Here is a 24,791-nt window from a genome sequence, read left to right as displayed (position 1 = left end):
CCTATTTAAATTTAATATATATATATATATGTTGTATTCTATCTATATTTGGAAAAAACATAGTGGAAAAAAATGTAGTAAAGTATCATGATTTTATGGGGATATTTTTCCCTAAAAATTGAAAAATTCGGATGGGATCTATCTAAAAGTATAATGTATGCTTGTGATAGAATTTATGGTTTTTGATTTAAAAGTTTGAAATTTTGAATTGGTGACAATTTCAGTAGTAATTTATCTTAGAAGCTACTGAATGTAGTAATTTATCTAAAGTACTTCTGAAGAATGTCAGTATAACTAGAAACGTTTCAGCTATTTTCAAATGATAAAAAAAAGAAGAGAAAAATGTTGTGTGTGTAGTAAAGTTACTAAATAAAGTAAGTACAAATAGCGTACGGGGATATTACAAAATTTTTTAACGAACAAATATTTAAAATATTTCATTAAAAATATCAATAAATTAAAACAAAACAAAATGAGTAGAAATTGAAACCTAAAGTTTGAATAATTTAATTTGTATGTAATTTAGGTTGAAACTAAATTTTTTCATCGGTAAATGTTTCATTAAAAAAATTTTTCGTTACAGACTTTACTTATTTGAAAGACACTAAAATTTACAATCATGCAAATTTTCGTGCCGTCAAATTTTTGCAAAAAATTTTTTTTAATCTAATTGCTTCAATCAAATGAAATCTGTTTTTCCGGGACGAAGTCGTTTCCCTCGCATTTGAATACATAAATTTCGCATTCTAGTGCATAACTTTTAGCATATTTTCAATCCGAAAAAAAACTTTTTTACAAATATTCACATTTTAACACAGAGTTTAGTTTTTTTAATTCAATGTAATTTACATGCTCTGGGGAATTTAGTACCTTTTTTATCCTAAAAAACTTTTTCATAAATGTCTAATTTCAATATTGAAATGAGTTTAGTACAACATAATTTGGATGCTCTGGTGCATTTCTTTTAGTATAATTTCAATCCGAAAATAAGTTTTCACGGATGTCAAATTTTAGTATAGAAATTAGTTTTTAATTCAGCATACTTTAGATGCTCTGGTGCATTCCTTTTATCATACTCTCAACCCGAAAATTAATATTTTCACAGATATCCCTTTTCAATACAGAAATTAGCTTTCTCATTTAATATAATTAACATATTTTATATATTTAGAATATTTTCAATCCAATTGTATTTCTTTTTCCTAAGAGTCTTTAAAGTTGCAAATTTTCAAGTTTATTCTCAATCCAAAAGGAACTTTCCTTACTATAATTCAGTATTTCTATTTCAAAAGCGTTTTTGAAACTCCAATTTTTTGGCGTAATCTCAATCCAAAAAAACTTTCGTTACCGTAATTCAATATTTCTAATTTCAAAGAATCTTTAAAATTCCGAATTTTTATTTTATTCTCAATCAAAAGAAGAAAAAAAAGAAATCTTTGGTTACCATAATTCATTATTTCTATTTCAAAAGGTCTTTAAAAATTCCGATTTTTTAACATAATCTCAGTCCAAAAAAACTTTCGTTACCGTAATTCAATCTTTCTATTTTCAGAGTCTTAAAAATTCTCATTTTTTAGTATAATCTCAATCCAAAAAAACTTTCGTTACCGCAATTTAATATAAGTGTTTATAAAGTCTCTTTAAATTTCTATATTTTGAGCATAATCTCAATGCAAAAAAAGAAAGAAAAAATCGTTACCGTAATTCAATGTTTCTATTTCCAGAGTCTTTAAAATTCTAATTTTTTAGCATATTCTAAATCCAAAAAACTTTCATTACTGTAATTCAATATTTCCAAAGAGTCTTTAAAATTCCAGCAGCAACAATGTTCTTAATAGATCTCAACATCTTTTGCTCTATAGAGAACCCCAAAATAGTATCACTTCAGGGGGTAAAGGGGAATCATAGACTTTTGAGGTAGCCGGAAGATAAATAGTCTAAACAACTTTACCTAACCTCACGCAACAATAGGCAATCATTACAATTTTCTCTTACGAAATCTTTTCCCAAGAAACGACCTATTCCTAAACAAGCGTCATGCCCTTCTGTTGTCATTTATCTTCAACAAACCACAGAAAAACTTCCATGAGGGTGGACCTCCAGACTACAAAGACTGTATTCAAGTTCGAATACACCCCTTTCTGCTTAATTGACTGGATCCAATTGTTTGGTTATGTCTTCGGAGCCCACAAACTCTGGTACCTCAGGTGTACCATCCCAGGGATATCTTTAGGGGTGTTTCTGGTTCTGGAATTCCTCAGGGGTTCTGGCAGGTAGGTGGAAACCTTGAAGCGATGGTTTTGTTTCTTTTGAGGGTGTACCTTTTTTTTTTCTTTTAAGAATAACCGGTTGCGAAATGTTTTTGTAACAAGTGAAAAGCAGCTGTTAACGAGGTTGGACTGTTTGATAGGTTGTCTGGGTAGGTATGCTTATCTCCTTAAAAACTCATTAAAGTCTCTTTTAAAAGATGATAAAACAAAAAGAGATAGGACGCCGAGTTTTGTTTTGAATTGGAAAGAAAGGATTACGTTTTTAGAGTTACAGTTCATGAATAATTGAAACATCACATTGCCATTGAAAAAAAAATATATGTAATATTTCATCAATAGCGTAACATAAAAACTCAGTTGTCAATATTTTCGACTTGAACATGTGTGTAGGTGGGTGAAATAAATCAGTGTCTTGATGTTGAATATTTCCGTGTACATTCATGTAGATATTTTGTATATTCCTGTCAATACTTTCAAGAAATGTAAACTATTTAAAATAACAATGTTAACATTAATTTTATGTACAGTGCTCAAAATAAATAAATAAATAAACGGGCCACACAACTTATCTAATGATCGGATGTTAACGCTTCTAGGACCCAATCTCACTGGTTCATACAGGTGACCTCGAATATGCTGGTTAATTGGTGCAGATGATTTTTAAATTACGAAATCAGACACAAAAACGTACTTTCTCTGTATAAAAATACCTTTTTTTGACGGATTCGGATTTCTGATCCCTAAAATGCAGGGAATAGCCGCAATCTAGGAAATATGGTCCTCATTGTTTGGTCAGAAGAGCGATCCAAAGTTTGGATCCCTGTAAGAGGATTGAAAAGTTTTTGCACATAATTGTAAAAACTACTTTCAATAAATATTTATTATTTTTTATTTTTTTATTTAATAATCTGAAAAATGTTTTATTCAAAGAGTTTAAATTGTGAGTTATAAAATTTTTTACATTATTTTAAATAAGTTTTTTTTAAAATTCAATTTCTCGGGAATTATTCAACCCATTTCGCTCAAATTGTGTATATTTCTATACAAAATTACATTTTTTATATTGATGTAAAAAATTGTGTACCTTACGATTCAAAAATTTTCTGAATATAATTTAAATAAAATGATAAAAAAATGTAAATATTTACTAAAAGTTGTATTTGTAAGTAATCTGGTCTCTACATCTTTTTTTATCTAGTTGCATAATAGCTTTTAGTTTCATTATTATGTTTGAATAAAAACAATTATCTTTTTCTCCATACATTCTTTGCCAGAATATTGATATTCGCAATACTATTTTTTCTACTATAATCATTTTTTAAAAAAAATTTTGGTATGATTTTATTTGCGATTTTTTTATTGTGCAGCTGTTTCCTTTAGTTTTTATACAGTTCCTATTTAAATTTAATGTTTACTTACAATGAAAAAAAAAACTTCAGACTTTCGATGTTAAGTCAGTGTAACCTTCAATTTTAATTAAAATTTTTATTTATAAAATTATTTTTCAAAGCTTTTAGTTTAAATATCGGTTGAAACTGAAGTACTCCTTTAAATATATCCATCTTTTTAGAGCTTTCTTTATTTTTAAGAAATAAATTTCAACCAAAAACTAAAATTGCAAAAGCTAATTAAGTTCTTATGCTTGCATAAAATATGTTATACTTGCACAGTGATTCTAGCTGACAAAAGTAAAGATACCAAAGATTAAATTTGAGGAGATTTTTTTGGCTATTTATTTGGCGACAGTGATGGAGTATAATTAATTATATCACCCTAGAAAGATCGATGTGTAGTTAGTCTACTACAGAGAAAACAGCAGCTGTTGGTTTTTTTCCCTTCTGTTTGTTAGTTAAGCAGTCTTTATTTATTCCCAATTCCTTCTACATTGTTTCCTGTCACACAAAAAACCGAAGTCTAGTAATTTATTTTTCATTCTCATATGAGTTAAGATTTGCTATTTTCTTCAAAGAAATTAGCCAATTTTCATATTAAGAAAATCATTGCTGGTATTATCTTTTATTATTTTTCGAAATTGCTCTTTTTTTTACTTTGTATTTAGTTTTATTTGTTTATTACACCTTTATAACATTTTAATTAGCTTTATTTGTTGTCGATTCCTTTTTTTGCTGTAAAATATAATTAACTCAAATTGCTGTTTTGACAGAAATTATTTTTCGAAATTACTTAATTATATTATTTATAATATGTAGCAAGTTTCTGTTCAGAAAACAAATATTATACCCATAATTATTATTATCATAGATTTTGATGTAATTTAAGTAAACGAAGAAATATTTACATATGGAAGTATGATTATAAGAAAACTGGTTTTAACCCTTTCACGCAGATGGGACGCCGGTATCCCTTTTATGTACATATTTTTTTTCCTGGCAAGCAAAAATGCATTTTAGCACTTTTTAATTATAAAAAAACAGTCTAACAGTTACTAAAAAAAATCTGTTAGATTATAGGAATTATATTTGTTCTAAAATATGATAATCATAAAACAGTAGTTAGAATTTTTTTTTTTCTGTTCATATTCAAAAATTTTATCAGTAATTAATTTTGTAATTTTTTTTTTACATTTCAATGATGAATAATTATTTTTCTTAGATCTAAATTACTGCAAATAAGTGCGAATTTAAAAAATTATTGTTTGAAAGTTAGCGATGTATGGGAGATTTTACCTTTAATACGAAAAAAGATAAAGGTGTTTGATGCTGTATTTCATACCATAAATTATTAAAATTTATGGTTATGAAATAACCATAAATATTTTTCACTTATTTCTCCCTAAATTAATACAAATTAATGAGAAAAAATATAAGAGATGTGTTCAATAAAACTTTTGCGTCAAAGGGTTATGAGTAATTGCCTTCTATAGTTTTACTTATACTTTGTTTACCCTAAGATAATTTAACTTATTCCTCAATTATTCTTGTTGATTTCGTGTGCTCCTCATTTACTTTTGTTAATTTTACTTATTCATTATAATTAATTTTTCTTAAATCTCGCTTATTTTCGTTAATTTCACTTATTCCGAATTCGCTTTCGCTGGTTATTTGAACTCCTCAATTACTTTCGTTAATTTTTCTAATTCCTCATTTACTTCCGTTAATCGGAATTATTCCTTATTTTTCATTCCTCAAATTGTAACACTTTTTACAGAAATTATTTTACTCCTCAAATAAATCGCCTCTTATCATAAATCAATTTTACCTCCAAGACACAAACAGAACATTACCACAATTTTTTTCTCCATTTTACGTTACGTATATGTTTAGGCCCGTTTGATTTTGTAGCAGTAAGTGCATTTTATCATAAGTTTCGCATAGCAAAACCGTATTCAATTGTTACGCCGTAAAATTGTATTAGTATGTTTCATTACGACATAACGCACTCAAACGGCATAATGGAATAAATCTATTATGCTGTTTGAGTTAGGCGCAGTATAGCCACCTAATTTTAAACGTCTTTTTCAATCCAAACAAATTCATGCCTTGTTATGTTTTTGCGTGATAAATTTTGCACTTAATAATAAATTATAAATAATAAATATTATAAATTATAAATATTATAAATAAATTATAAATGTTTAAATAATAAAATGTTCCAAAGTATTCGTCTTTTAATATTTTTTTCTGGGCAAATTTGTATTTGAAATTTAAAAGTTGTTTCCACCATTATCGCTGAACATATTTCACACAAAATTCTTCTAAAAATTAAACAGAATGATTCTTCCAAAAAAAATTCTTGCATCAATGAAATTCAGTAATTTCTTTTCTTGAAAATCAATTATAGTTAAAATTGCCAATGTCTGAATAAGAAGAATTATCTAGAAGTGTTAAGTTATTTCGTTTGATAATTTTTGCGTCTAGTCATTCGAATTATATTCTTCATCATTCCTGCCTTATTCTATTTTTTCATTACAGAACCCTTCATAAAAAAGAAAGTTCGAGAAAATCCAGCTAATTTTCTCAATTCAAAATTATTAACTTTCTCCCTAAATTAAATTAACTTCCACGAATAAAATCGTCTGTGATCAAGCTATAAACTGAAAACAAATAAGTTCAACAACGTTTTTTTTCCTTTTTTTTTTCTCAGTAGCACTTTTGTCTGTTGCATTGGTACAAATTCTTCCCAAAGTTAAAATGTAATTTAATTGACGAAACTGGACGGAGAATTCACATCAAAAGAATAAATTTTATTTTCTTCCTTCTAACAAATTATAAAGAAATACAGTTGAAATTCTCTTAAAGAACTGCTGTTTTTTTTGAGAAAAAACAGAAAGTCGTCTGCTACTTTATTCTCACATTCTTTAATTATTTCAATCAAGAACTGATCAAGTTCGTTAACAACGTTCGAAGGGATAGTTGGAGGTTGTTTGATGGGAGGGTACCGAAGAAGTAGAATCTTTGCTATAGAACGAACATCCTCCATAAAAAGCAAGAAAAAAGTATATTTCCTTTTAGTTCCATCTGAAAATGAGTAATAAGAGTTGCTGTTAATAAAAAGAATTTTTTTTTCTTCATTAAATAGGGCTCTTGACATTTTATCGCTAAAAACAAATCTTAAATGGCGGCACAAGTGTGCAACAGTTTCGTCTTCTCTTCATCATTTAAGGCTAAATGGTAGCGTGTGCGGAAAAAAAAATTAAACTTAAGAGACGCCTTGTTTGATCCGGAACTGAAAATGAACCTAGGCGTTTTCATTCTTTTTCGAAGTTGAAAAAGGGACCTGACAAATTGAAATGTCTGTTTCTAAAAACAATTTTTTTTTTTCATTAGTCAATCATTACTTATTGTCATTCTTGGAATTTTGTGGAATTCATGTTTTATTCATGTTTACAACGAACCCAATTTCGGGTTTAAGACTATCAATGTTCAAATCCATAGCCTTGTAATTTTGAACCCAATCCAAAAGAGAAGGTAACTCCTGTATCAAGTATTGGGGGAAAATTGCCATCGTGGAAGACTTTTTCGATGGAACTAACACACATAATCTGTGTACCACTGTGGATATTTTACGTCATCACTGTGGTTTGAGCGAGTCGGTTGCGGAATTCGTATCGACCAGACATCGTTTGAATTCGAACCCGGTTCATCTCATTGAAGTCGAACGCTTTATCCCCTGAGCCACCAAGGTTCCTTGAATTCATATTATTCATTATGTAAGTTAGCCATTCACTCTGGAACAAAAACTCGAGAAGCTTTCACGAAGTTTGATGCGGATTTACAAAATGTTCGCCCCATTATTTCGAATACTCCAGAAATAAGTATCTAAAAGGATTCTTAGAATTGAAAAAGAAGGTGATTTTGCAATTTTAAAAAAAAGTAATTTCTTTTTTGGCTAATGAAAACATATTAAAAAAAAATTCAAACCAGGCGATTTTCATGACGTTCTGCATCTTTATATTATTTATAGAGTTCTGTTTATGGAGTTCTATTTATGCTGTTAAAAAATGTTACACAATATAGGAAATGCACAATATATGTAAAACAAATGGATTGTGTAACTTCTTCCAGGGGTTAGAAGCATACACCCATCAGTTTCGGAAAACTGGGCAAGATTATCAGAATAAAGTTAACTTTAATGACATTAGCAAAACGAATTGATAATTAATGGAAAACGAATTATTGTATCCCACCCTGTACTTCAAATGTTAGAAACATGATATTTTTTTTCAACTTTCAATTTGTGATTTTCTTGCTTATTTATTAAATTATAGATAATTAATAATCGTAATTTTTATTCTTTATAGATCCATGGTGGGATGAAGAATTTGACGAAAATGTTCTGTTTGAAAAACTAAAGTAAAAGTAAGAAATTAAATAAAATTTATTCTTAAATTTTGTTCTCATGGCAGCACATTTAAACATTTTGTTAACGGCTTGGAAACACAGTTTTGTATCGAATACTTTATTTGAATATGTATGCAATAATGAGAAGAAAAAAATACACTATTAAAATTATTGCTACTTTAATGTTTCTGCTCTAAGTTTTTAAATTTTTACTCTATGTAAATTAGTTAAAGGTAATTATATATTTTGAGAACTTAGTTTTATAAGTTAATGCTGTGAAGTGTTTATCGTCCCAACTTTGCATTTAGGAAAGAAAGGAAAATATTCAGATAAAAGAAGTTATCTTTAAAAACAAAATTGGTTAAAATTAATCACAGTACAAACAAAATTACAATACACAATAAACTGATGTACATTTTCCCGGCAATGATTTTTGGTTTGTTATTGTAGGAATACGTTTGTGCCTTTGTTGAAAAAAAATTTCTGGGACAAATTTTATCATATAATATAAGTTTTGAATCTCGTTAAAATATAGAACAGTTACAACTCTATGTTTCTCCGATTAACCACTTCCTTCCGTTTAGCTCGATCCTCAATGTGAAAATGAAATGAAAAGAAAAAGAAACGAACAAAACACAAAACGAAATCTATAAAGTCAGTAGCGAATTCAAATGAACTTACTTGTACAGGAAAATTTTCAAGAATGATTTAAAAAATTTCCGTAAAAAGACTGCCAGATTACAAAATATGAAAACAGAAGCGCAAATTGAGTTAAAAGCGTAAATAGAGGGGGATTTTGTTTTTTAGCATGTTCTAACTGCAATACTTAAGCGCGTTTTGTTTGTTTGTTAACAAGGATTGACCCCAAAGTGGGTGTGCGTCATTTGTTGATGAGCTGTAACTAATTTTAAAGCTTTTGAGAACACTATTCTGTTTACTAAGCAGAACACAACAAATCATACATTTCTATTTCTTTTCATTTTTCCTTAAATGATTTTTAAAATCGTTGATCATTTTCGGAATTGTAACAAAGTGTAACTATTCAAGATTTTATAAATAAAATTGATCAGTTACTTCTCAATCGTTATACTTTTCAGTCAGACTTAAATTTGACTCAATTCTAAAAGCAAATTGAACTAATGAAAATGTAGAAATTTATTTTCGCAACAAATTTCGCGATAACACACACAACTAAGTCGATTAACTTTTCCGTCAACTTCCACTAACCATACGGAACACAAGAGGGAATTAATTGCGAAAGCTGTTCTTCAAATTGTTTACTTTCAAACTGTTTGATGCTACGAAGAATTTAACTAACTAGTAACTAAGTAACCTTTTCGTGAAGTTTGATGACGTTAACTTTGCAAAAGAATCACACTTCAGACTTATCTTGTTTTAAAAGTGGGGAAGATATTCTCTGTTTTTCTTTCTTGAAATTATAAGTTGGGAGAACCGATGTTTTGGTGGGCAAGGTTATTAAAGTATTTAGTAATATGTCATTGAGTTCTTTAAAGTTGTTATTCGGAGATTTTCGCAACTAATTTGTGACATTCTTCCCGTATTTTAACTTAGTTATTTACACCTTGGATTTGTTTACGTAATATTGGCAGGTATGTGATTTTTCCCTGAAGGAAAACGTTGGGGAAATTAACTTGTCAATGCAATCTGAATGTTTGAAATTACTTTTTGAGGGAAAATTTAATGAATCATACTTGATGCCGGAATAATTAATTATCTGCATTACTTAATTAACAGACGAGGATGGACTTGCCAATCTCGTGCAACTATAGTTTTTTTTTTGGGCTTATAGATCCATNTTTATTAGTTGCAGTAATACATGCAAAAGACAGAATATAAATATCTTGTTTATTTTCGAAGTTATGAATTTTTGAAGTTGTAAAGAGAATTTTAGAACACCATATATATATATATATATATATATAAAAGATGTTGACTGTAACATTGCATGGTTTGATAAATCTCTTCATTACATGAATTGATAAAAGTAAGTATATTAAATCGACTGTAAGGGAGAGATAATTAATTAAATTTCTAATTGAAGAGCTTGCGGTGAAATAATGATAAGTCACATCTTCACATTTTTCAGCAGAAAGTTTTTAGTGAAAAACATGCTGTGTAGGAAATTGTGCAATATGCTGTTATAGTGCTGTAAATTTCAGAAAATTTTAACCTATATATTTGAACTCAATTTGAAATAAAAATATCGACTATGGAAAAAGCGTGACTTATCTTTATCAAGCACTTTGATTAATTTATTTCATAACTATTTGAGTACTAGTTTTAAAAGTAAGTGCACACATAAGTACCCATCATCAAACCAGTCCCTGAAAAGAAATGTGATTGCATGCCTATAGCACTTTCTGTATAAAACATCTCGATTAAATTTGAGTAAATTGATTCGAAAATTTAACAGAAAGAATATATCTCTTCCATTATCCATCTCTTCCATATCTATCGCCACAGTACTGAAGGACTTCAAAAATTAAAAATTTTTAGGATTTAATAAGCTATGGAATTAAAAATAACGGTTTTTTATGTTAAATTTTACTGAATCTTTACTTGGGTGACAACTACGGGTTTTAGGCATTATGGTGATTGGAATTCGTAAATAAAAGACTTCTAACTGTGTCAATATTAATAGATTTGGTGCTTATTATCACAATAACCCTAATACCTGTAATTACTATAGTAATATAGGTATTTATTAGTAATATATATATATTACTAATAAATTACCACAATCAATTCATCGCTGGACACAATAATACTTTGAGGATTTTTTAAGTCAATTACAAAATTGATTAATTCATAATCCTCGGAAATGCCATAATTATTTGACGAATAACAGTAATCTGCAATTTTCAAACTTAAAACCAAGCACTTTTTCTTCGCCTTAATGCTATTTTCATTATCTACACTTCATTTTCGTATTTTTTCCATTATCCTCAGATCCCAAGATAAATGATTGCGGCATATGTAAGGCCTAAAAACCCTCTTCATGCGTCTCTGAATTGCCCGTCACACTCAATGTTTTCGGGATAAAAATATAAAATCCACATGGTATTTCTGAAAATACAACTTTTTCCAGAACTGTTTAGAAAATGATGGATGACCGCTCGCTTCAAGAAAAAGTATTTCAAAACCACTCGATCGGAAGTTATAGGGGATAGCATTTTCAAAAGCATTTTCTTATAACAAGAAGAGGAGTGTAATTTCGAAAATATTTTATCTTCTTTTTTTATTATTATCCAACGCTCTATTGTACACGAAGGAGGTACATAAGAGATTTTGCAAGAAGCACTTGCATGATAAAGTACCTGCGAATTTATGCTACCATGCTTTGTGTCAATAGATTACGTTGTTTTCGTTGCTCGATATTAGGCTATAGAAAAAGGGATAAAAACTTTATTTAGATATATATGCCAGAGGATAAAATGCCTGGACAAAGTTGAAATAATTTTAAATTTAGAATAGTGGGCGAGGGAATTTTATCTAAATTTGAGCTGTAACGTTTTGAAATACTTTAAGCGAGTTCAGCGTGTTAGGAGTATTTTATGACATACCTTACTATCGCTTGTTAAAAGCTGCTGTTGATAGGGTAGCTTAAGCATTTTGCTTTTCAAAATGGTTCAAAAATAGCTATCACACCCTGAAAATTCTAAAAATTTTTAAAATACAAAAAGATTATAATAAGTAAAAAAGTAAAAAGAGAAAATTAAAAAAAATTTAAACCAATTTTAAGTATTTTTTTTCGGGGAAAATATAATTCATTATGTATTAGCTTCTTTCCCGAAATTTCACAACGCCATATTAGTGTTTCTACAATATGAATAAATAAAGCTAATAAATTTTTTTTTAGCATCTAATGAACATAAAGCTTATTAAAATCTTCAAAGTGATAGATATTATTATTTTCATTTTCACACCTAAACATGAGCTACACGGAACATTATGAAAATACGTACACTAAACTAAAAAAAAAGGTCCAAATAAAACTTTGTTTTCTTTGTTGCGTCGTGTACGAGCAAAAAAATTTATAAGTAACAATTTTTTATAAATTCTTTTGTCTTATTAAAGTTGGACAAACTAAGAACAGGTGTAAATATGAAAATACACATTCTTTTTAGCAGCAATACTAGACAACTCATAATTCAACTTGAAGGCAATCTTCGTTCAAGCAAACCTTTCTAAACCTTCCAAACTAAAGCAATTCTTATGCATTTTGCTTCGCAATGAAAACTTTAAACCCACTTATCTCAAAACATGATTTTTTTGAGTTTTGCCGCTATTGCAGCCCATGAACGATTCAATTAAATTTGAAAAATAAATTAACACGGCTTTAACAATGTTTTCGATTTAGAAAAAATTAAAAATAATTTTAATCCACTTTCAAACATTTTTTTTTTTCGGCGAAAAAATAATTTATTACATATGAGCTTTCTTTCCGGAAATGCACAATCGTTACATGAATAATGTTTTAGCATTATAATATTTGCTTCATGTTTTTCTGTTACGCTATGCACAAGCAACGATATTAATAAGCAATAATTTTTTAAAAAAACATTTCATTGCTTATCAAAGTTGGTCAAATAGTCTTCAATCACATTTAATTAAATTTGAAAAATAAATTAACTCGCCTTAAACAGATTTGGTGATTTAGAAAAAATTACAAATATTTTTTTATTCTTTTTTAAATATCGAACATTTTTTCCCTGTGAAAATATAATTCATTACATATGAGCTTTCTTTCCGAAATTGCACTATCGCAACATAAATAGTGTTTCAGCATTATAATATTTGCTTCATGTTCTTTGGTTACACTACATTCTAGCAACAAAATTAATAAGCAATAATTTTTAAATAGTTTATTGCTAATCAGAGTTGGACAAATCACCTCGTATTTTCAATAACCATTTAATCAAATTCGAAAAATAAATTAAAATGATTTTAGCAAGTTAGGCTGTTTAGCGGCAATTAAAAGTGTTTTCAAGCCACTTTCAAACATAAAGTAATTTTTGCTGAGAAAATATAACTCATTACATATGAACTTTCTTTCCGAAATCGCACAATAGCTACATAAATAGTGTTTTCGCATTATAAATAAATTAAACTAATTATTTTTTTTTAGCATTTACAATCACAAAACCTATTAAAATCTTCAAAGTACTTCTGACATTTTCTTTATGTATCTATAGATATTATCTTCGCCTCTGAAATCCGCTTAATTCTAATTTATTCAATCTCTTTATTTTAAAACTAATGTACTTTTACCACGTTGAATATGTATGTTTATATGCAATTCAAAAACTCTTTATAGCGTAGAACTTCCATGATGAAGTACTAAAATTGAAATGGGGAATTTAATTAAAAAAAACCGCTTTTAAATTATGTTAATCTTTAATGATATTAAAACGAAAAACCTTATTTTTTTCAAAGCTCGCTCGCGAAGGAATAATAACTTAAACTGTAAATAAAATAGTTCAATTAAAAGTACGTAAATTAAAAAGAGAACGCAAAAAAATAAAACGTTGAAAAAATGAAAGAAGAAATTAAAGGAAAAAACTGGCTGCTAAAAAAACAAAAGATTTAAATAATTAAGTTATCATTGTTATGCTTTACACTTTGGATTTAATTAGCTTTCTTGACACCAGTTTCATTTTAATTTATTTTTTATTTCAATAAAAGGTAAATACAGAAGTACTAGAGTACTGTCACGTGCACAAAAAAAGATAATTCAAAGAGTACAACTTCAATTACCATTACGGGGTAAGAAGTTTTTTTCTTCGTTTATCGATTTACATATGAATAACACTATATAACACTCATAAATTAAGTTCTTATTGAGAAATTTTTTCAATTAAAGTAATGTTTTGATTTTTTTTTCTTGAAAAGTGTTTAATTTGTTCTGGATAGAACGTTTTTTAGGAGTTTACATAAGGAAAAAAAAAGCAGCTATTCCCTATAAGTGTATAGAAGAAAATTAAAACTTTTTAAATGTATTCTTTAAAAAAAAAACTTATCATTTAAATCACATTATATCAAGAAATATTGTGATAGGAAACATATTTTATGGGGAAAAAATTCATTTTATTAATAGTTGTAAAAAGAAATAGTAATGGATATTCATGAGATTCTAAGTAAAAATATTGATAAAAGGTAAATGTTCCAAAACTATATCTTAGAGAGGGTTTTTGATTTAAATCTTTTAATCTAAATCATGGAATAAAAAATGAATTTTTTTTTCACTTATCGCATAAAATGTGAATAGCCTTATAGGTCGAGAGCAATCTTCATGGTATTTTTTCCAAAGTTTGTGTGGTTTATTACGTTTAGACACTAGAATTCTGGAAAAATATATCGTTTTATTATTATTTTTTATTTATTTAAAAGGGAAAATACTCAAATATTCAATTCCCTTAAAGCCGACTGCATATTTATTAAAAACTTCAATGCGCGAATATCTGAATCATACATTTTTCATAGCGACGAAGTTAATATCTGATACAAATCTTTACCGAATTGCTTCAAATTTAAATTGTAAATTTAAGTTAACCTTCTCTACTGCAGTAAGTAGGATTTACTTATATTTATTGCTTAGTTTTTTGTTATAAATGTGCGGCCATGGGAAAAGTAAGGATTAATACGAAGGTTTATTAAAAAAAATTATTATAGAAAAAAGTATAGCAATTAGAGTTTAGTCGTACAATTCAACAGTAGTGTGCTAAAGCAATGCTCTCCAACGTTTTTATTGCCACGGACCGGTCAACATTCGATAATTTCACTGCGGCCCTCTGACGTTAGAGGGGACTCACGTTTATTGTTTACATTCTAGATTGTTTTGATTTCATCACTTTAATTTAATTTTATTTAAACATGCCTTCAAAATTAAATACAATTGCATGTGGGTTATTGATGCAGCTTTAGGTGAATTATCTCAGCTCTCGGTGAACTTCTCGTCCATGGTAATTCCTACAAACCAGAGAGAAATACTCAACAGTAAATGAAATGGAAATAATTTAATGTTCCTTGGGCGGCCCGATACTGTTTGATTCACCGCCCGGTGGTTGGAGATCACTGAGCTAAACCATCTTATTCCGAATTTTAAATTATTCCACGGTCTAGAATAGATCAAAATACGCTTAGAATTTTTCGTCGTGGTCCCGTGGGAAAATTAATACTACTATTGTACGTTGCTATAATAGAATTTTTTTTATTGTTTTACCTAACGTGGATTTATTACCATCGCTTTGCTAATATAAATTTTTATTGTTCAACAGTTGTATGCTAAAGCACCTTATTACTAATTTTGATTTATTCCACTGTCTAAAAGAAATTTCGTAAATATGCTTATAACTTTCCATCGTGGGGCCGTAGGAAAATTAATAATATAATTGTATGTTAATATAATGGTAAATTTTAATATTTACTGTTTTATCCAACGTGGATTTATTTACAACGAAGAAACAAGGAATAAATATTGAATATTCTATTATTGCAGAATGTTTCGGCGTTCTTTCTGTTTGGCAGGGAAAGAATTCCAACTTATGATTTGCACTATTTTACGTTTAAACCTTGTATCAAATAAATTGTATCACTCATCATTCCAGAAAGCAAAACCTCTAGCATATTTATTTTCCAATAAAAATCTTTTACAATAAAAATCTTTTAATAAAAAATATCTTCGTAATAAGATTTCATTGCGCTTTTTAATTCTCAAGAAAATAAAATTTCTTAGAGATTTATTGGCGCCACCGACATATGGCCGACCGGATACACGTCTCTAATAGATTCGTCAAGCTACCTACGTAAATCAACTTGACAATTCAATCCTATCAACAAAGCATACATCTCCGACCTTTCCAAACTTCTTATTTCAATACGGGAAGGGTGAAGGAAAAAAGCACCCGTAACAATACATAGCTCCACAAGCACACAAACCCCTTCCAAGGCTCTTATTCCATTGTGCATATCGAAAAATTCGATGGGTATCAAGGCACCTAAAAACGAATGTCTTCATCCTCCCTGGCTAGGCTATTATTGTAAGAGTAGGTTTGAGTATGCCATAAACAACCAAATCCGAGCAGGAACCCCTTTTTAGATGGTGCAGAATAAAATGTTAAGTTGAATTTGAATATGGGCAGTTTCTACCATTGTTGGAGTGGCTTGATCGAAAAGCAAATTTAACTTAACCCTCCGCACCCAGTAAGTATACATTGTTATTATTATTGCACTCCAAGAATGACTAGGAGGTCGGAGGTCACGCGAGGGGTGTATATAAAGAAGGTTTTTGTACAGTTTGTTACCTTTTATCATCAGACAAAAACAATGGGCTTTTGAAGTTTGTTTGTTTTCTCTCAAGTTCTCAAAAGCAAAGGTCAAAATATTTGAATTTTTTTTATTTCGCAAGGTGCCTCGCGAGTTTTTCCTCTACCGGAATTGGGTGTTTCTTGCCCTCTAGGCCTAAAGGGGAGGGTGCCAGTAAAATGATTTAGCTTCTAGTAAATACCCCCCTGTGTGTGCAAAAGTTATATTTAACAATTTTGGGAAATCCATATAGGTGTTTATGAAATTTCTAAATTATACGACGCCGATGTCATAAACTCATTTGTCTTCCATTTCTAGCACATTTTGCGCATGCTTCTCAAATGGTAATTTATATTTATCGTGTCACCTAGTAATTTGGAAATTAAAAGCTTCGCGAACAAAATTGTTTTCGAAAATGTGTTTACAAACTAATGTGCTAGTGATTTATGAAGATTTTGGAGTGCAGTGTACCTTTAAAGTACATTGTGATTACTCATTATTCTAAATTTAATTATCATTTGATTGGTAAATAAGCATCAATTTTTTCGTAAAGCAATAACAGTTACTTTTGAGAGAATAAGGAAAAAATTAAATTAACTAATGTAGCCAGTTTTTCCAACTAAAAAGCTTTGTGGGACGCAAGACATTCTCTAATATCAGCTGTACATAGCTGTGGTAGTTCAGGGGATAGAGTGCTCGCCTCGCCTATGAGGTGGCCCGGGTCCCAATTCCAGCGATAGCTGATCAATACGAATTCCGCACCCGGCTCGCACCAATCTCAGTGCTGATGTAAAACATTCTTAGTGGTAAACGGATCATGGGTTAGACTTTCCTTAGTGTCAGGCTAACCGTGGGAGGTTTTCGTGGTAAATCCCTCTCCATGCAAGCAAATGCGGGTTAGTTGCATCAAAAAGTCCTCCACGAAGACAAATTTTTCCCTATACTTAATCCAGAAGTTCCCCTGTTTTCTGGATTGGGATCAAAATTACAAGGCTTCGAACGTTGGTATTGGAAAACTCAAAAATTGATTCGGCTGTTCAATGACTGCTATAAAATAAAATATCAGTTGTACAATTTTCCTATGCATATATTTTGTTATTATTATTGTTAAGTTCTCATAATGAATGTGATAATTTCAAATTATTTATTTATTTATTACTATTTTTAGTATTTTAATTGCTCTACAACAGGGCTGTCCAACTGGCGGCCCGCGGGTCATATGCGGCCCACCAACACATATTGTGCGGCCCGCCAATTTCTTATTCAGGCTATTCGGCCTCAGTTTTCTCATTAAAATGTAAGCAAACTTTTATAATCCTTCTGTTCCATTGTTTTATAATTAATAATTCAACTATTAATTGTTATTTTATAAGAGGTAAGAGGTTATTGATCAACTTTTTCAAACTGCGGCCCGCCAGGTGATCAGTGATCAGAATTCTGGCCCGTGGGCTCTTTGCAGTTGGACAGCCCTGCTCTACAAGAACGAATGAGATACGGAAAATGTATAAATTTATCTATACTAATGTTCATTATCTATAGATTTAAGCAACATCTAAAATAATAACTATATAGAATTGAAGGATTTTAAAACGAAACCTAAAGTGAATTATAATTTATTTGTAGATTAGCCCTTAAAACAGATGAAACTTTTAATAATCTCTTTCTCAAAATAAAATAATCACTTCGTATAAATTATCTCTAATTCGTTGGAAATGCAATCTTTATTTATAAAATGAATCCATACTCAGCAGTAAAATGCATTTTAGAAACCAAAATACCATTCAATTTAATAAATATTTTGAGATTTCAATAATATTTTTATTTGATCTTATGATTAATAATTACGGCAGCAAGCCTAGCAAAGAAATTTGGATATTATGGATCAAATGACTTGAAAAGATATTTGAGAAAGAAGAGCGCATTTGTTTTATGAAAATCAATCTGCAAGAGTTTTTTTCCGGGGCTTCGGCTCCTTGTAAATGTTTTGTCCATATTTCCTTTAATCTTTTTCTGAAGCAAAACTCAGTAAAAATCGGCATTCAATAGATTAAGTAAAAATGTTAATTAAAAGGAAAAATTATAAGTGGATAGTAATTGAATTGGACATAAATAAAATTAAATATCCACTAATTTCCGAAATTACGGAAAATTGTCTAAAAGATAAACTCGGAACTACGTCGTAGCATACATATTTTAGTTAATTTTAAAATGTGAAACAATTAATTGATTGTTCATTTTTAAAAATTTTTATTGAGTTTCAAGCATGCCCAGCTAACGAATTATTTACAGAAATAAACATCGATTTAAATAAATAAATAAAATCCAGTAATTAAGAATATTGGCGATGCATGATGAGAGAAAAAAAAAATTTTTTTTCTGAAATAGCCGGTTAAATTTTTTTTTTCATTTGAAAAATACATATCAACATTTGAGTGACATAAAAAATGTATGAATTAATTTAATTTAAAATTTATTGCATTTTCAGAATAAACTCAAAATTTCGGTGCAAGCAATTTGCATTTTATTTTCCTAATTTTTTTTATTTCAATTAACTTATTTCATTTTCAAAAAAAAAAAAAAAANTCATTTAAAAAAAAAAAAAAAAAAAATCAGCTTGCACACGAAACTTTTAATGCATTTCAAGCCTTTCACTCCAGGGTCTTACGGAAAACCACTCATGCGAAAAATGTAGCCACAGCCATTTCTAATTCACACGAAAAAATCTACTATAAGCCTTTCGCAACGAGATGATTACATAGCAGAACAGAAAGAAAAAATTGAAAATGCAAATTAAGGAATCCCAAAAATACAAATTAATTTACCTCCTAGCAAAGCTGACGCAGACATTTTCTTCCTTTTTTTTCCCATCGTATTAGTAGAAGTCATTGAAAAACTTGGTATAAAAGTAAGAGGTCGAAATTGTTTAAAAATAGGTAAGGGAAAAAGAACAGATCTAAAAATGAAAATGAGAACCAAAATTGATCAGGGATCTTCTAACATCCTGTTCTGTAGAAAGCTAAATCATGTTCCATGGATTTCAATTCCTTTCTAGTTTGTTTTTCATTAGTTATTCAGCCAAATTTACTTCTTTTTTCTTCTGTTCAACTCTTTGTTTATGGGTCTGCTAAAAGTAAAAAAAACAACAAAAGAATAAGGATTTCCTCGTTATCTAATTCTTTTTATTTTATTCCAATAGCAAAACCCCTTCTGAGTATTCCCGAAGTTAATGTCTTATTTACTTCCGGTTTTCAGGGTCTCGTTTACTTAACTTCCACTCCTAAAAAAGGAGATTTCGTTTGACAATTCGAAACTTCTACATCAAAAGAAACAGCCAGATTAAAGGGATCTGATACATGTTGTGACAGGTAATCGGCGTTCGGATTAGTTTCTTCCTAATCCAGAAAAGATTTTCAAAAAAAAAAAAAAAAACGGGATCTTGCATTATTGAGTTAGTTGTAGATCGTTGTATTTTTTTAAAAAAAAATTTATGAACTTTACAGGGCTTTTAACTAACTTTTTTTTAACTTTTTAACTTAATGATTATTGAATTTGTTCTTGAAATACCTTTCAGTTGTTCTCTTTTAGATAAGGTAAGAGAATGAGCTGAGTGGTCTGTGTAGTGGTCAGGGAACTGACCCAGGGTCGCCTTGAAAGGAGGAGTTGTAATTGATGAGGGGGTCTGATAATGATCTTCAGCTTTGACGTCACGATTCACGTTCCAACTGATTTTCTGAAAGTTCCATGCTGTGTTGATTCTAGTATAAATCATATATAAAATCGTCAAAAGTCGTTTCACTTCATGATCTGGGAGATGAAGATTATATATCCTTGTTTTAAATAATTTCCATTCATATGTTCTTTACTAATTTCTGATATTGTTTCGTGAAAAAGAAATGTTGTAAATTTAAACAAAGGTAGCTTTGTCAATTGGCATTTTCTTGGATGATGAGGATAAAGAATTTTAGTTTTAAAATTTTAAAAATTTACGAATGGTAATGAAAAACAAATTATATTTTGTTCCAGTTGGTAAGACTTTATATATTATAACACAAAATATATAGATTTATTTAATTATTTTATTATATTTTAATATTTTTTCTTCTTCTATTTTCATTAATCTTTCATATTTTCTATGTTTTCTCTATTTTTATAACTTATTTTTTGAGTTCTATATATTTGCAAGTTATGAGCAGTAAATAAAACTTATTAATTTTTTTAAATTTCTTAGTTTTTCTCTTTTTTCTTTTATATATTTCAAAGTTTGCATCAGTAACGTTTAAGCTTTTGGTGAATTTATGTCTTTAAAACACTATTGATTAACAATAGTCTTGTTTTGTTAAATGCATAGCGTGAAATATTTTTACGATATTAATCAATTATAAAAATTTAATTCACATTAAATTGTAAAGAACTGAAATAAATTTTTTCTTTGATTAGTTTCCTGTCTGATTAAGATTTAGTTGAATTATAAAAATGTGGCAGGTTGTTCAACTTGTATGTACAAGAAATATAATTTGTAATAAATTATTAATAAGCAACATTTCAGCTACATCGCAATTCCATTCTTTCAAATTTAATTAAGGTAAAGTGTAGAAGGACTATTTACCAATTAATTAAAAAATGTAATTAATTAAAATGTTTTACAGAAGACTATTTATTAAATAAACTAGTTAGCTCTTTATACATTCGGATCTTTACAACTTTTCTTCTGGATGATAATTTCATTTGCGCTAAGTTTGTGAAGTTATATGTTTGGTAATTAACGATGCAAAAAAAAGAATAACTGAAGTATAAGTATGAAATTTATATTGCTTTTAATTAGAATAAATTAAATTCTATTACATTTTATGCAAAAAAAAGTAAATAAATATTTTTTTGAAATTATTTCTAAGGAAATTCAACAATTATGTTTTCGTTGAAGTGAAGATTCCCTTTCTAACAGAGTTTGATATTTAATGAATGAAGCAATCTCCTTAGAACAACATTTAAACTAATAAAATCTGAAGAGAAAATGAATAAACGTAGATGAATCGTGAAGTGTGACATCACGAAACGAGTGTCGTTGCCCCCTGATCTAATAACTTCTCCTATCAAGGTGGCCCTGGCTGACCTCACATCAGAAAGGTCCTGGGTTCGAATCCCGGACAAGGCATGGATGTCCTTTCATTCTCTGTACTATCTGTCCTTACTGTGGGAACAACGTTGGTTCACCAAATATTGGCCCCTGAAAGAGTGGCGAACAAATCTGCATTACTGATACATGAAAGACGAGTGTCAATCGGCTGACATTTGGAAATATATATACATATATAATGAAAAAAAATATATTTGTAAATAGTTTATTTGCATTTTTCCCCTTAAAATGTCTAAGATTTGCCATTAATCCAGAACAGCAAGATCTGAAAATGAAAAACAGCACCGAAATTGATCCAGGATCCTCTAACAAAGAATATATAATAATCACTTATATATTCTTTGCCTCTAACATCTTGTTTTGTGGAAAGTTAAATCCTGTTCCATAGATTTCAATTCTTTTCTCTTTTTTGTTTTTCATTAGTCATTCAGTCCAATTTACTATTTTTTCCATTTCAACTCTTTGTTTCCAGCCCTGGAAAAATAAGTAAATAATTAATTAATTAATAAAGAAAGTATAAAGATTTCCCCACTATCTAATTATTTTGTGTTCTTTTGCTCCAATAGCAAAACCCCTTCTAAGTATTCCCGAAGTTAATGCCTTATTTACTTCCGGTTTTCATGGTATCGTTTACTTCCACTCCTCAAAAGGATATTACGTTTGACAATGGACAATTACAGACAAATTTTTTTTAAATCTTAATGCATTCGGAATCCTTCAATACTCCCATAAAACATTTTATTACTTTCCCAGAAGTGCTATTAAGTTATTTTTAAGCAAAAAACTCTTGCTTTTGTTTTCCCCTGAAACGGGGAGTCACGTGATTATTCACGAACTAACGTCACGTGTGCCCATCTGCCGTTCATATAAGGAATGAATTATGAAAAGGATGTATGGATTTATAAAAAACTACAGCTATATTTCGTATCGAATCAAAATAACCAAATTCAATTATGAAGAAGTATGTTTCTCCGATAACCATTTTAAAAGCTTATTTTCTTCCTTGTTCGTTTTTATTTCAACAAAAGAAATATTTTCAGATTATGCGTTTATACATGCTCTAAAATCAGACTAGATTAGATGTCTGTTTAAACCTATAAATACATCTGTCTGAAGTAAGACCCAATTTTAAGATTAATATTGATATAAACGATATGATTAAAAAATTTCATACTTCATTCACTAAATATTTTCAAAAAATAATTAATGAAATTTTTATCATAGTATATTTTCGAAATAATTAATAGCCTTAGGTAGTTAATTTGTTCTGAATTGCTAATGAAACTTTAACATTAAAACTTGGGGTTCCGCCAAAAGAAAGTCCATCATTTAGGGTTCCAAACCTTAAAAAAATGGCTTTCATTATAGCAAACTCTGGTATAGACTCTATACTACACATCCGGCATGTTTCATCGACGTCTATCTAGTCTATCCTAAAGATATGGGGAAAATAAAGGGAGAGTAAAACTATGAGTCTGCAAAATTTAAAAAAAATATATCTATATTATTATCTACCCTACATATTAAATCAACTAGCTGTCAACACAGATGCACACTAAAAAACTCCATCACCAATTTTAACAATACAATAACTATTAAAAGCGCAATTTTTTAAGTCAGAACTCGTTTCTGAAGTAGCACGATAACAGCAATATGTCTAAAAGACAAAAAAAAATCTCCATCCATCACCATAGAATTACTCACCACATTGGATGAAAAGAAGATACACCTAATTAAGTTCATAATTTTTCCCATATTTCCATCGGTAGTCTAAGAAGAAAATAAAAAGGAATCTAATTTTTCTTCTGGCTTGTCTGACACACATGTGGCACTTCCTCTGCTCTCACCTTCAGCGTCAGCCTGTTGGTTCAACAGAGGAGTTCCAGATGGGGTCGAAGTTGCTCCTGGTCTTCCAGAATAGAAGAAAAAAAAATGTTCTGTGCTGGCCCCTTCCCCCGGCATATTTATCCGCATCCCACCTGGTAGAATCAATTCATCAAATCCCGAAGGACCCATTGGAAAGCCCCCTTCTGCAATGAAAAACTCCATTAAATCAATTCTTGGAGTTCCTTTTCTTCCAAGTCCACCCCTCAGAGTTTGCTGAAAAATTTTTGGTAGTGGGGTGTGATTGAGACAAGATTGAGGAATTTTTTTATTCGATTTTTTTTCTTCTTTTTTCTTTTGCTGAACGGTAGGCTTGGTGATCTTTTAAAATGGGCCTGTCTTCACCATCTTTTAAATCCGCTATGATCCGAGTTTTACGATTCGAGGATTTTTGGCTTACTGCATAGCGGAAGTAATTGGGCTGAATTTTTGTAAATCGGGAACTGAACCAAATTCCTTTACGGATTTTTAACGCTGAGGGTTTTTAGATTTCTGAAGTAGATTAGTTTGATTTTAATGATATTTATTTTTTTATTATCATTAAAAGTAGAATGATTTACAGTAGGGCATTACAAGCATTTCTTAACTATCTTTGAATATTTCTTCCTAAATTTTGTACAGTATTTGAATTCTTCTTTTTTTTCTTGTAATTTATTAATTAAGAAGGCAATAAATTAAGAGATACTAAATTAAATTATCGAGATATTGTAAAAAACTTAAGTGATATACTAAAAAATAAAACGCGCAATATTGGGTTTAAAAACATATTATGTTTTTTGGTGTGTATAGAATAAAAATTTTTCTTTTCAGATTAGTAAATAAAACAATTTATAGTGGTAAAAAATATATTTTGTAAACTGCTTTTTGCCGTTGCTATATTTTCTGAAACGGAGGTACCTAAATTCTCAAAAATTCCTCTTAGAACCTTTTTTACCAAGATCTGTACCTGGATTAACATTTAAATGTTCAGAATAAAAGATAAATTTTCTTGTGTAAAAATAAAATATTGATCATAATAAGTATACCGTAAACAACAATTCTGTATTAAAATAGTATATAATACAACATTCATTAAACTAGCATATTGTCACGTAAGATTAACGAACACTATGGCAACTACTAGTTAACGAAATTAATTAGCAATATTTTGTGAAAAACTTTTCAGATAATGGATTATGTTCGTTAGAATATGTTTATGCAAAACGTTAGCATGTGTTTACTTATTCAAGCAAAGTTCAAGGCTTTAACATTTTATCCGTTCAAAAATTATTATTGTATAAAGTAATATGTCAAGCCTTCAACCAAATAGTGAATTATTACGAAATTTGGCTCATAAAGTATATTAATCTTGATTAAAATATGGCCTATAAAGAATCA

General features: G+C 29.2%; 1 protein-coding gene across 6 annotated transcripts in view; it reads left to right on the top strand.

The window, feature by feature from the left end:
* Positions 1-24,791, top strand: part of LOC107451346 (latrophilin Cirl) — a 627,655-nt gene that overhangs the window by 328,477 nt on the left and 274,387 nt on the right. For all 6 annotated transcript variants that reach the window (XM_071177653.1, XM_043039805.2, XM_071177651.1 and 3 more), the window contains one exon: positions 8,032-8,089. The gene's annotated coding sequence lies outside the window, so the exon portion shown is untranslated. The remainder of the gene's footprint in view (positions 1-8,031; positions 8,090-24,791) is intronic.

This window comes from Parasteatoda tepidariorum, chromosome 2, assembly GCF_043381705.1.
Source record: "Parasteatoda tepidariorum isolate YZ-2023 chromosome 2, CAS_Ptep_4.0, whole genome shotgun sequence".
Lineage (NCBI taxonomy): Eukaryota > Metazoa > Arthropoda > Arachnida > Araneae > Theridiidae > Parasteatoda > Parasteatoda tepidariorum.
The sequence above is the reverse complement of the archived record's forward strand: the minus strand, read 5'-3'. Positions and strand labels throughout refer to the sequence as shown.